Here is a 9931-nt window from a genome sequence, read left to right on the forward strand (position 1 = left end):
GATGGTCGTGGAAATTGGGACAAGGACGAGGGAAGCTCTCTGATCATAAAGCTGAACGTCCACGCCCCCTCTGGCTGAATGATTCCTGCCGCGGTGAAGAACCATCAGGAGCGAGCACATAGACCCCCAAGACCTGCGGAAGTTCGTTCATAGCAACCTGATTCCTCCTGGTCCCATTCTGAAACAACCCACATAAGGGTCAGGAGGGGAAGGGCTGAATTAACGGTGGTATATTTCACAGCCGGGAGAACAGGCCACGTACAGCGCACTCAACGCCGCAACTCTCGCAGACACACTGCTGAGGGAAGGCAGCCAGACCCAGACGACCACATACCACACGATTCTGTTCATCGAACATTCGCACGAGTTAGAGGAGTCAGGAGAGCCGCAATCCTGGCAGGGCAGCCAGAGACCCGAAGGAGACATAAGGGGCCTTGTGGAAGGCTGGTCACAGACCGGGTCTTTCCCCAGAGGGCTGTGTCCTGAGCATGCTCACTTTGTGAGATATCTCACATTTGGATCTGTGTACTTTCTCTCTGTATGTGTGTGTGTGTGTGTGTACATATATAGTAACTTCAAATGTGTTAACTTAAAAAAAAACCTTGCAGCAGAATTTCTATGGAGAGGTAATAGGCATTCCCTAGCCCCACAGGACATTGGTGTGTGACCTTCCATACCTTTTTATACGCCATTGTATGGCTCGGTTGGATTTAAAACACACGTGCGCACACACAACCGGGGTTCTGCCATATCCTATTGGGTTGTTGTTTTTCCTATAATAGAGGCTGTCAACCTTGGCACTACCGACATCTGGGACAGGACCACTCCGTGTTGTGGGCTGTCTTCTGCACTGAGGGGGGTGGGGGCGTTCTGTAGGGTTATAGCCCTGGCCTCTAGCTGCCAGGGTTGTTGCTCCCAGCACCGACCATCAGAAGTGGCTCCATGGCCCAAAGTCCCCGGAGAGTACTGCTGCCAGATAAAACACAGGCCATCCAGTTACCAGGCACCATCTGAGATTTTTCTGACTTTAAAAATAATGCATGGTTTACCTGAAATTCAAATTTAACTGCTTGCCCTGTGTTCTCATTTGCTTCATCTGGCAACTTACTGCGGGGACGGAATCGTTCCGGTTGAGAACCCGCGGCACCTGCCCTGTGGCTGGGTCCCTCTCAGGACACGAGGTCACCCCTCATTCTCTGCGACGGCTCTGTTGGTTCCGTGGCACAGAACGGGCCCTGGCTGGTGGGACCCTCCGTTCTGATGGACGTTGTGCTTGCTGCCGGCCCGGAGGTTTCCGCAGCGGGGAGCCGACACCCGGCTCCGTCTCGTGTGCACCGCCAACGCAGCCCCGGGTCGGCACGGCAGGGCGCAGGAGTGCCTGGGGTTCCTGGGGCAGCAGCAGCCTCTTCCGTCTTTCTGCGGCTCCGCCATCGTCTCACAGGTGCCCCCCCTTCCCCAGCCAGCTGTGTCCCAAGGCCTCCCCGGAACGCCCGCCGGTTCTTGCTGCTGTTTCATTGGCTGGGGCTGGTCACATGCACTCTCCCGGCCTATCACTGGCAGGGGCTGCGGTCCCCCTTAGACCAATCAGGAGCACCCGTGGTGGCGGCGGTTCTCACTCCTGTCGCCGGGAAGGCGTGGATACTATTGGAGGGGACAGTGCGGGGAGCATGTGGGCAGCGACCACCACTCAGCTCACTCCGAATTGGCCCTGTTGCTAATACTCCCATCTACACCAAGGGTATCAAGCAGATCGTGGGCCACTGCCCCTCCCCCTGCCCCAGTCTCCCCCTTCCCCAACCCTTCAGTACACGCCTCTGCTCTTAGACACTAGAGATGCTCTAACCCAGGCCTGCTGCCGTCACCCTGCCAGCTCTTGTGTCCCCCCCTGTGGCTTCCTTGCGCTTCCTCAAACAAGCCATACCCCACTCGGCCTCAGGGCCCTTGCATCTGCTGCTCTCTGTCCCTAGATCAGTGTCTAGGGCACCTTCTCAACAATCAGGTCCCTGCTCAGAGTGATCGGCCTCCCCTCAACACCCCATCAAATGCAGCCTCATCTCCCCATCTCAGGATCTCCTTTCCCATTGTTGCCAGAGGCCAAATCACCTTCTGGACCTAGGCTTATCAACAGTCTTCCCGCTTGGAAGGTCAGCTCCTTGAGGGCCAGAGCTCAAGTTCTTTGTCCTTGGGGCAAAGGGCTGCTGTGTCCTTGGGGCCTGCTGGGAGCAGCCCATGGAAACGGGAAGTTCTCCACTCCCCCGACTAAACCAAGCAGGAGAGGACGTGCCTCTGTGTACCATGTGAGTAGAGGCTGGTCCCCTACCCACAGCTATGAAATCCAAACACTCAGAAAACCAAAACCCTTTCTTTTACCTATTTGGCAGTAAACCTGACCCAAATTGTTGGACTATTTAAAGTCTTTGTTTGGGTGCCTGGGTGGCTCAGTGGGTTAAGCCGCTGCCTTCGGCTCAGGTCATGATCTCGGAGTCCTGGGATCGAGTCCCTCGTCGGGCTCTCTGTTCAGCAGGGGCCTGCTTCCTTCCCTTCCCCTCTCTCTGCCTGCCTCTCTGCCTGCTGTGATCTCCCTCTGTCAAATAAATAAATAAAATCTTAAAAAAAAAAATAAAGTCTTTGTTTATCTTACTGTGAATATGGATGCAGTTTGCTGAAGAAATCGTGTTTTGTTAGGGGGTGATCTTGGCCTGGGCTCCCCAAAAGCAGAGCCAGAGATAGGACTTGGATACAGGTGGTTTATGTGGAAGGGGATGCCAGGAAGCAGGAGGCAGTGACTGGGAAGAGTTCGAGGAACTGGGAAAAGCCCAAACAAGGGTCGTTGTTGGGGTCACTGCAGAAGACCATGGGGCACGGTTGACCCCTCTATGAGGGGTCCTCTGGGACCTCGTAGAAAGGACTAGAAACATCTGAGCACTCACCCAGCTGCCCTTGGGCCCTATCAGGTAAGGAAGACACTCACTCCCCAGAACTTCCCAACTGCCCTTGAGGGGGGCCATTGTCTGTAAGAGGTTGAAATCAGAGAGGGCTGAAGACCTCAAGGAGTCCCCAGCATGAAGCACCCCCACACCCTGCAAGGGAACACCCCAGAGTGGGGCAAATGCAGCAAATCGCTAAAATCTGGAACATATCTGGCCCCAAAGGTTTCAGGTTCCTAGGACAGATGGCCAGGTTCCAGGAGCCACGTTGAAGAGAGTCCCATATGGACTTTTGGATATTTTGATTTGGCCAAGACCCCTCTGAACCAGCTGTCTACACCACAAGCTCCCTCTGACCGAGTGTGCATATAGCCCATCTACCCCCACAGATGAGAGTGGGATGGTAGTTCAGTGGTGACAGGAAAGGCAGACACTTGCATGTGTGCCCTGTACCGGGTACTGTTCTCAGAATTATTGCTCACCGAGACTACAGATGAATGCTGGTTTTTGTTTTTCTCAATCATTTTTTTTTTTCAGGTGGGTTAACACCCAAAAAAGGCACAAGGCGCTGAAGGGACAGATCTGATCCACGCATGCTGGTTAAGTCCACAGCAGGAGTCCAGCCCAGGTAGCTTATTAACCATGGTGCCACACGGTCTCTAGTGCTACAACAGTCTTTTCCTTCTCGCCAATCTCCTGAACAAAAAAGGACAGTTCATGATCTGACTTCACATTTTTTTTTAAGATTTTATTTATTTATTTGAGAGAGAGAATGAGAGAGAGAGAGCATGAGAAGGGGAGAAGGTCAGAGCGAGAAGCAGACTCCCCGTGGAGCCAGGAACCCGATGCAGGACTCAATCCTGGGACTCTGGGATCATCACCTGAGCCGAAGGCAGTTGCCCAACCAACTGAGCCACCCAGGGGCCCACACCTTGCATTTCTCTTTGGTCACTTTATCAGTTAGAATTAGGCATGCGGACAAAGACCAGAGACCTAAGCCAGAAATGTATTGCTCAAGTAAAATCTCGAGCTTGGCCGTCTAAGGCTGACAAGGCAGCTGTACTCCACAGTGGCATCATCACGCAGCCTCTTTTCTTGTTACTTGCTCTGTATGATCTCTTGTTCCCAGGATATCACAGTATAGTATGGCTGCCAGAGCCCCGATCATCATGTCCTGTCTTCCAGCCAGCAAAAGAAAGGAAGGATAAAGGAAAAAGGAGACCAAGAGCGTCTACCAGCTATCTTTTCAGGAAGGTTCCAGGAATCTGCTACTTCTCTCTGGCCAGAACTTGGGCACATGGCCTCACCTCGATGTGAGGCTAGGGAGTATTTTTATTCTAGATGACCCTGTGGCCAGCGAAAAATCAAGAAGTTTGCTCTTATGGAAGCAAGGAGGGTGGATATTGGAGGACAGCTAGTGATCTCTGCCACATTGGAAAGTTTCTTGGCCATTTTCATTTTACCACCTAAGAATTATCTTTCCAGTACTCTCCTTTTCCTATTGTATGGGTTACCCTTGTCTTAGTTTTAGTTATCCTTCGTATGGGGGACTCACTACTTACCAAACAATCTGTAACAACCATGCTTGGCCCTGAAGATTGAGGTCAAAATCAGATGGATGCAACTTAGCACCAGACCAAATGCTGGCTTCCTTTCCTTGAAGTCAGGGGTTCCTTGATGCTGGACGGTCTCACAATCTCCTGGAGTGCTAAGAACTCAGAGGCTGGGCTCATCGAAAGGCAAGGAGGGCCTGCAACTTTGTGCTTTTGCCAAGTTCCCCCAGCGGGAAGGACGCCCACTGAAGTTTGAGGTTGCCTGAAGTTGTTAGCCGAATTCTCCATACCGTCATTCACTTCCTCGTCGCTGGGAGCAGCGCATGTGTGGCTGTGGCTGGCTCCCCCCCCCCCCCCCCGCCCCATTCGGAGTCCCCTGCCCCCATGCATCTTTGCATCTCCCAGAGACAAATGAGGTCTCCCTTGAGTCTTCGCTTTGCCAGGCTACAAAACCTCGCCCTCTCCCCTGTCCCTTGCCTGGGGAAGATTCCCAAACCCTTCCAAATGGGCTCATTTTCTGCAGACAGACCGCAGTAGGTCTCCCCACGTAGGGTCCGGGCAGGGCAGAAGAGCACAGAAGCTTCGCCTCCCCCAGCCTGGACCCTGTGCTTCTGTGCACATGGCCCATGGTTGCCCCTAGGCCTAGAAGCGTCTCTGTCAGCCTGTGAGCGGACACAGAGCATACTCTGCCGCGTCTAGGAAGAGGAGCAACACATCCACAGCCTCTCTCTGCATGTGGCTGCGAGGAACACAGACCCCGGACACTAGCAAGCTCCAAAGAGACGCTGTCTTGCAAGTAGGCGGGGGTGGGGGTGGGGGTGGGTGCCGGGCAGGCAGGTCCAGGCGCCATGGGACCCTCAGCTCTGCCATTTCTTCAAACACAAGCTTCATGCTCCTTCCCCTTGGCCTTCCCTGGGTGTCGGCTTAGCTCCCAGGGAGGGTCCTCGTGGCCACAAGGTTGGAAGGGTTCCAGGTATCTGTGTCCAGTTAGATCCAACAGGGTCTTCAGAGGAGGATGGAGACCCCACCCCCACCCCACCCCGAAAGCCCCCCTCCCTGGTGGGAACCGGGTAACATGACCATTCCTAAACCAATCACTGGCAAGGGGGGTAGGACCACCACCACGGTGGCCTCAGCCCAGTCCAGCCTGGCCCTGGGCTGGGGACGGGACCCTGTCCAGTGCTGTGTGTTGGTGGGGAGGGATCTCCTGAGTGAAAGGAGAGGGTTCTTTACAGGAAGGTAGAGGGGAGAAAGGGAGGTCCAGCGGGGAAACCCCAGCAGAGAGAACAGCGTGCCCGAGTAAAGAGCCCACTCAGCCTGCCTGGGGGAGGCAGTGGGTTTCTTTCCCCAGACACAGGCACAACCAGATGCACGCTGCCCACAGTCCCGCAGCTGCAAGGAGAGGGACCGCAGCTCACTACGGAGGCAGGCAGGAGGCCAGTCGCAGAGCTGCAGGGATCATTCCAGGGGAAAGCCCCCAGGGGGAGTGGTGTCCACGGAAGGGATAGTTAGCTTGGAGAAGGGCTTTCCAGGTAAAGTCTGCGGCACCGCCGCCGGTGGCAGTGAGGGGACAGCTCAGAAAAGACCACCTGTGATGTTGACTGGGACAGCTTAAGTGGTGCCACTTAAGGCAAGGCAGGAGGTCTGGGGGGGGGGGGGTGGAGCCGGAATGATCTGGGCCGGATCTGTAGCTGAGAGTCATCAACAGATGGACGGCAGCGGCAGCGGCGTCTAAAGCCCTGGGGCCCTGGAGAGCGCGTGCCCTGGAGAATCAATGTGCGGACACTTCCCGCGCACGCATGCCTTTCTCCAGATATTAAAGGGGTCCAGCAACATCGAAGATACAATCCGTAGGAACTCACGATCCAGCCAGAGGCAGGCAGGGAAGGAGGAAGGAGCTGGGTGGTGGGAGCCCCCGCACATACAGGGCAGCCGCCAGCACCCACCTCTCCGCGCCCCCAGAGCTTCCCCTTTCTCTTTTCTCCCACCCCCAGCTTCTCTGCCTCGACAGCTCCTGAGACCTCCTCTGAGACCTGTTTCTTTTGGACAAAGCATATTGTTTTCCTTGCTGCATCACACCCTTCTGTATTTGGCTGAAATTTCTGGACAGCCTGGCTGGGCCAGGCCCGGTGGGAGTGTTTCCCAGCACTCCCCTTACTCAGTGAGATCGGTGTGGCTGGCCCCATTTCGCAGAAGAGGAAACTGAGGCCCTGGAGTTCCCATGAGCCCTCCTGAGTCTCAGCGCCCGGGCCACCATACTCCTCCTCTTTTCAGGGTCGCCCCTGGTGGTCATTTCCACCCTTGGCTCAGAGCCTGGCCTGGAACAAGTCATCATCTATTGATGGGTATCGGAAGCAGCCAGGCCTGAGGCAGTGACATAAGCTGAGGGAGTCTGGACTGGTCTATACTAATCAGTGTTTGCTGAGCCTCGATCCCCTGGTCAATACACCTGGCCAAAGAACAACTCTGTACCTCACTCGCATGCTGCAAAGATCTAATGATTGGGTGATGTCCGTCTCGCGGCACCGTTGGGAGGTTTAAATGGTGAGCATCGTGGGCAAACACGTAGTAGGTGTTTTGTTCCAAAGATGAAGTCCTCCGGGACAGGAGCCATGGACCTCTCACACCCGCCCCCACCAGAGCTGCCAGTGGCAGGCCAGGCACAGTGACAGCTCAGGCACTAATGTGGGGGTTGGTAACTATTAAAGGGACATTGTTGGGGTGACTTCAGGTCCATAGCCAGGAGGATGGTCCCTAGGCCAGAAAAGGTTGGGAAGGGGGGCACCAGGGACCAGAGCTAGTAGGCAGAGACACCAGAGAAGTGGAGGGAGGCGGTGCGGGAGCGGTTTCTGGGCAGAAGACAAACGAGCAGATTAAAGAGGGGACTCCAGAAAGGATTGCCACAAATCCTAAATGCAATCCTGATGTCCTTCTAGAGAGCGAGGAAAGAGCGACATCCTCTTTCCTTGCTATCTGATGGCTGAACTGGGCTTTGGGGAATGGTAGTCACTGTGGAGACCAAGCCACATGAGGCCCCATCAGGTACTACGGTTACTTTTTGCCATAAATCCTTACCTAAAGACTGTGGAGGGAACTTCAGTGGCAGTTAAGGGATGGCCCCGTCCAGGCAGCCCTCCCCTCCCTGGCCCTTGCCAGTGTGCTGCCCCAAGGCCACTGTCCTCCCCCTGGCATCTCTTGGCTCCCAAGGGACAAGGCTGTGTCTCCTCTATGCGTCTACACTGCAGATGCCGGCCAGGACCCCTGTCCCCGATGGCACCCAGAGCAAGGCTGGTGGGTTCACCCTCGGAGTAAGAAACTAGGCAGACCTCGGGTTGGGGGATTCTGCTGAGCAGCAGAAGAGGGAAGATAAATTATCCATTTTTTACTTCACTGAAAAAGGCACCACTAGGACAACACCGTGAATGTGACCTGCCTTTCTGACCTCCCCTTCTCCCCGCCCCTCCCTCCCTCAGGAGCCAGCTCCATCATCCCTCTTCCCTGGGAGACGAAATTCAGACCCTCCCAGTCCTGCACTGTCTTTGCTTCCAACCCTGCCCCTCCTTGCATGGGGCACTCCCTCCTCTGTGACCGACTTGCACCCACCCAGACACAAAAAGCAAAACCATTTCCTCATTTGTCACCATTTGCAGAGCCTTCTCCAAACAGCGGGCTCGTCCTGCACCATCGGCTGCCCTCAGTGGGCCCTGGGAGCCTGGAGCCTGGGCGCGCCCCTGGTGCTGGCAAGGCCTGGGCCAGAGCGCACAGGGGAGCTCAGATCCCATAGTCTAAGTATTTGGCAGTTAGAAATCAAGCTAACAAACTGCGAGGATATCCTCCTGCCTTGACACAAAGGTGACTTCCCCATGACCTATGACAGATGTGAACTTCAAATTTTTGGACTTGTGAATGTGATGGCCCAGGAGAGGGAGCCCCCTTTCCCTGGCCCTGAGCACACCGCCTTCCCTTCTCTCCCTCAGCACTAGTCCATAATTTGAGTGATCTCATACGGATGCCTATAATCCCCCAACCCACACCTCCAAACTCTGTCTACACCCCACCCCCCAACACACACACACACACACACACACACACACACACACACACACACATAGCTACCCTTGGCCATCTCTCCTGCGGCAGGCGGCACAGTCTGCACTTGGGAGGACGGAGCCTGGAAGCAGGTCTAGGGCCAAAGTTGGCAGACAATGGTGGGATCCCAGGTATTTGGAGAAGGGTCTAGAAGTGGAGAGGCCCTGCAGACTTGTTCATCTAGAGGCTACAGGGCCAGAGCAGGACCTCTGATGTGCATAGCCCGAGCTAGGGCCCCTCTTGAACCTAGACCCAACTGCCTCCTCCCTTTCCCGTCTTGGGGGCCGGGTCGAAATATTCTAAGATCCGACCTCCATCTTCCCCCATCCTCATGGCATGAGCAAGGTCATGCCATGCTCCCTGGGGCCTGAGAAGTCTCTCTCCATCCCCTCTTTTCTGGACTTCATTTTTCTCATCTTTAAATGAAGGATCCCTAACAGAGAACTCAGCAGTCACCAGGTTTTTAACAGCAAGAATCAGAATGCAGGCTCTGGCGGACCTTGGGACGTCTTCATGGACATTCAAGATGCGGGACTGTCACAGGCCCTGGCCTCTTTCAAAGCTGGCCTTCTGGGTGCCTGGGTGGCTCAGTGGGTTAAAGCCTCTGCCTTCGGCTCAGGTCATGATCTCGGGGTCCTGGGATCGAGTCCCGCATCGGGCTCTCTGCTCAGCGGGGAGCCTGCTTCCTCCTCTCTCTCTCTCTCTCTCTGCCTGCCTCTCTGCCTACTTGTGATCTCTCTCTGTCAAATAAATAAATAAAATCTTTAAAAAAAAAAAAAAAAAAGCTGACCTTCCTTCCACTCTCTGCTGGCCTACAGGTTGGGAGGTCCTGCAGTGCCCCCTACCTTGGCCTTGGGCTTGTGACCCTCGCCCTGAGCAGACATCTGGAAGAAGCTACCTAGAGGAACAAGCCAAGCTTGGGGGGGGGGGGGGGGGTCCATCCCAGCCTGACCTCAATGCGCTGTACCAGCTCAAGGAAATTCCCATTTTTGGATCTTGTCCCCCAAAACGTACAACAGAGCTGAAGCACCTACTTCACACGGTTGCCATGGGAATTATAGGCAACGTGGTCCACGGGAGAGATGGGAGGGACCGGCTCACCCCCCTACTGGCGCTGCGGGGCTGATGCTAAGGGCCACCTGCCAAGGTCACGCTGAAGCTGAGGGTCACAGGTGGTTTGGCCCCACAGGTCACATGGGCTTCAGAGAGGTGTGGAAGGAGGTCAGGAGGCAGAAGGCAGTCTTCTGTTTCTGTGCCTTCCCCACCGCTTCAGCAAGGAGCCGGGGCCCTCGGCCCACCACTGGCTTCCACGGACGCCCATCCAGCTGCTGGGGTCCCGGTACCTGCAGTCCCGGGCTTCCT

This window comes from Mustela lutreola, chromosome 8, assembly GCF_030435805.1.
Source record: "Mustela lutreola isolate mMusLut2 chromosome 8, mMusLut2.pri, whole genome shotgun sequence".
Classification (NCBI taxonomy): domain Eukaryota; kingdom Metazoa; phylum Chordata; class Mammalia; order Carnivora; family Mustelidae; genus Mustela; species Mustela lutreola.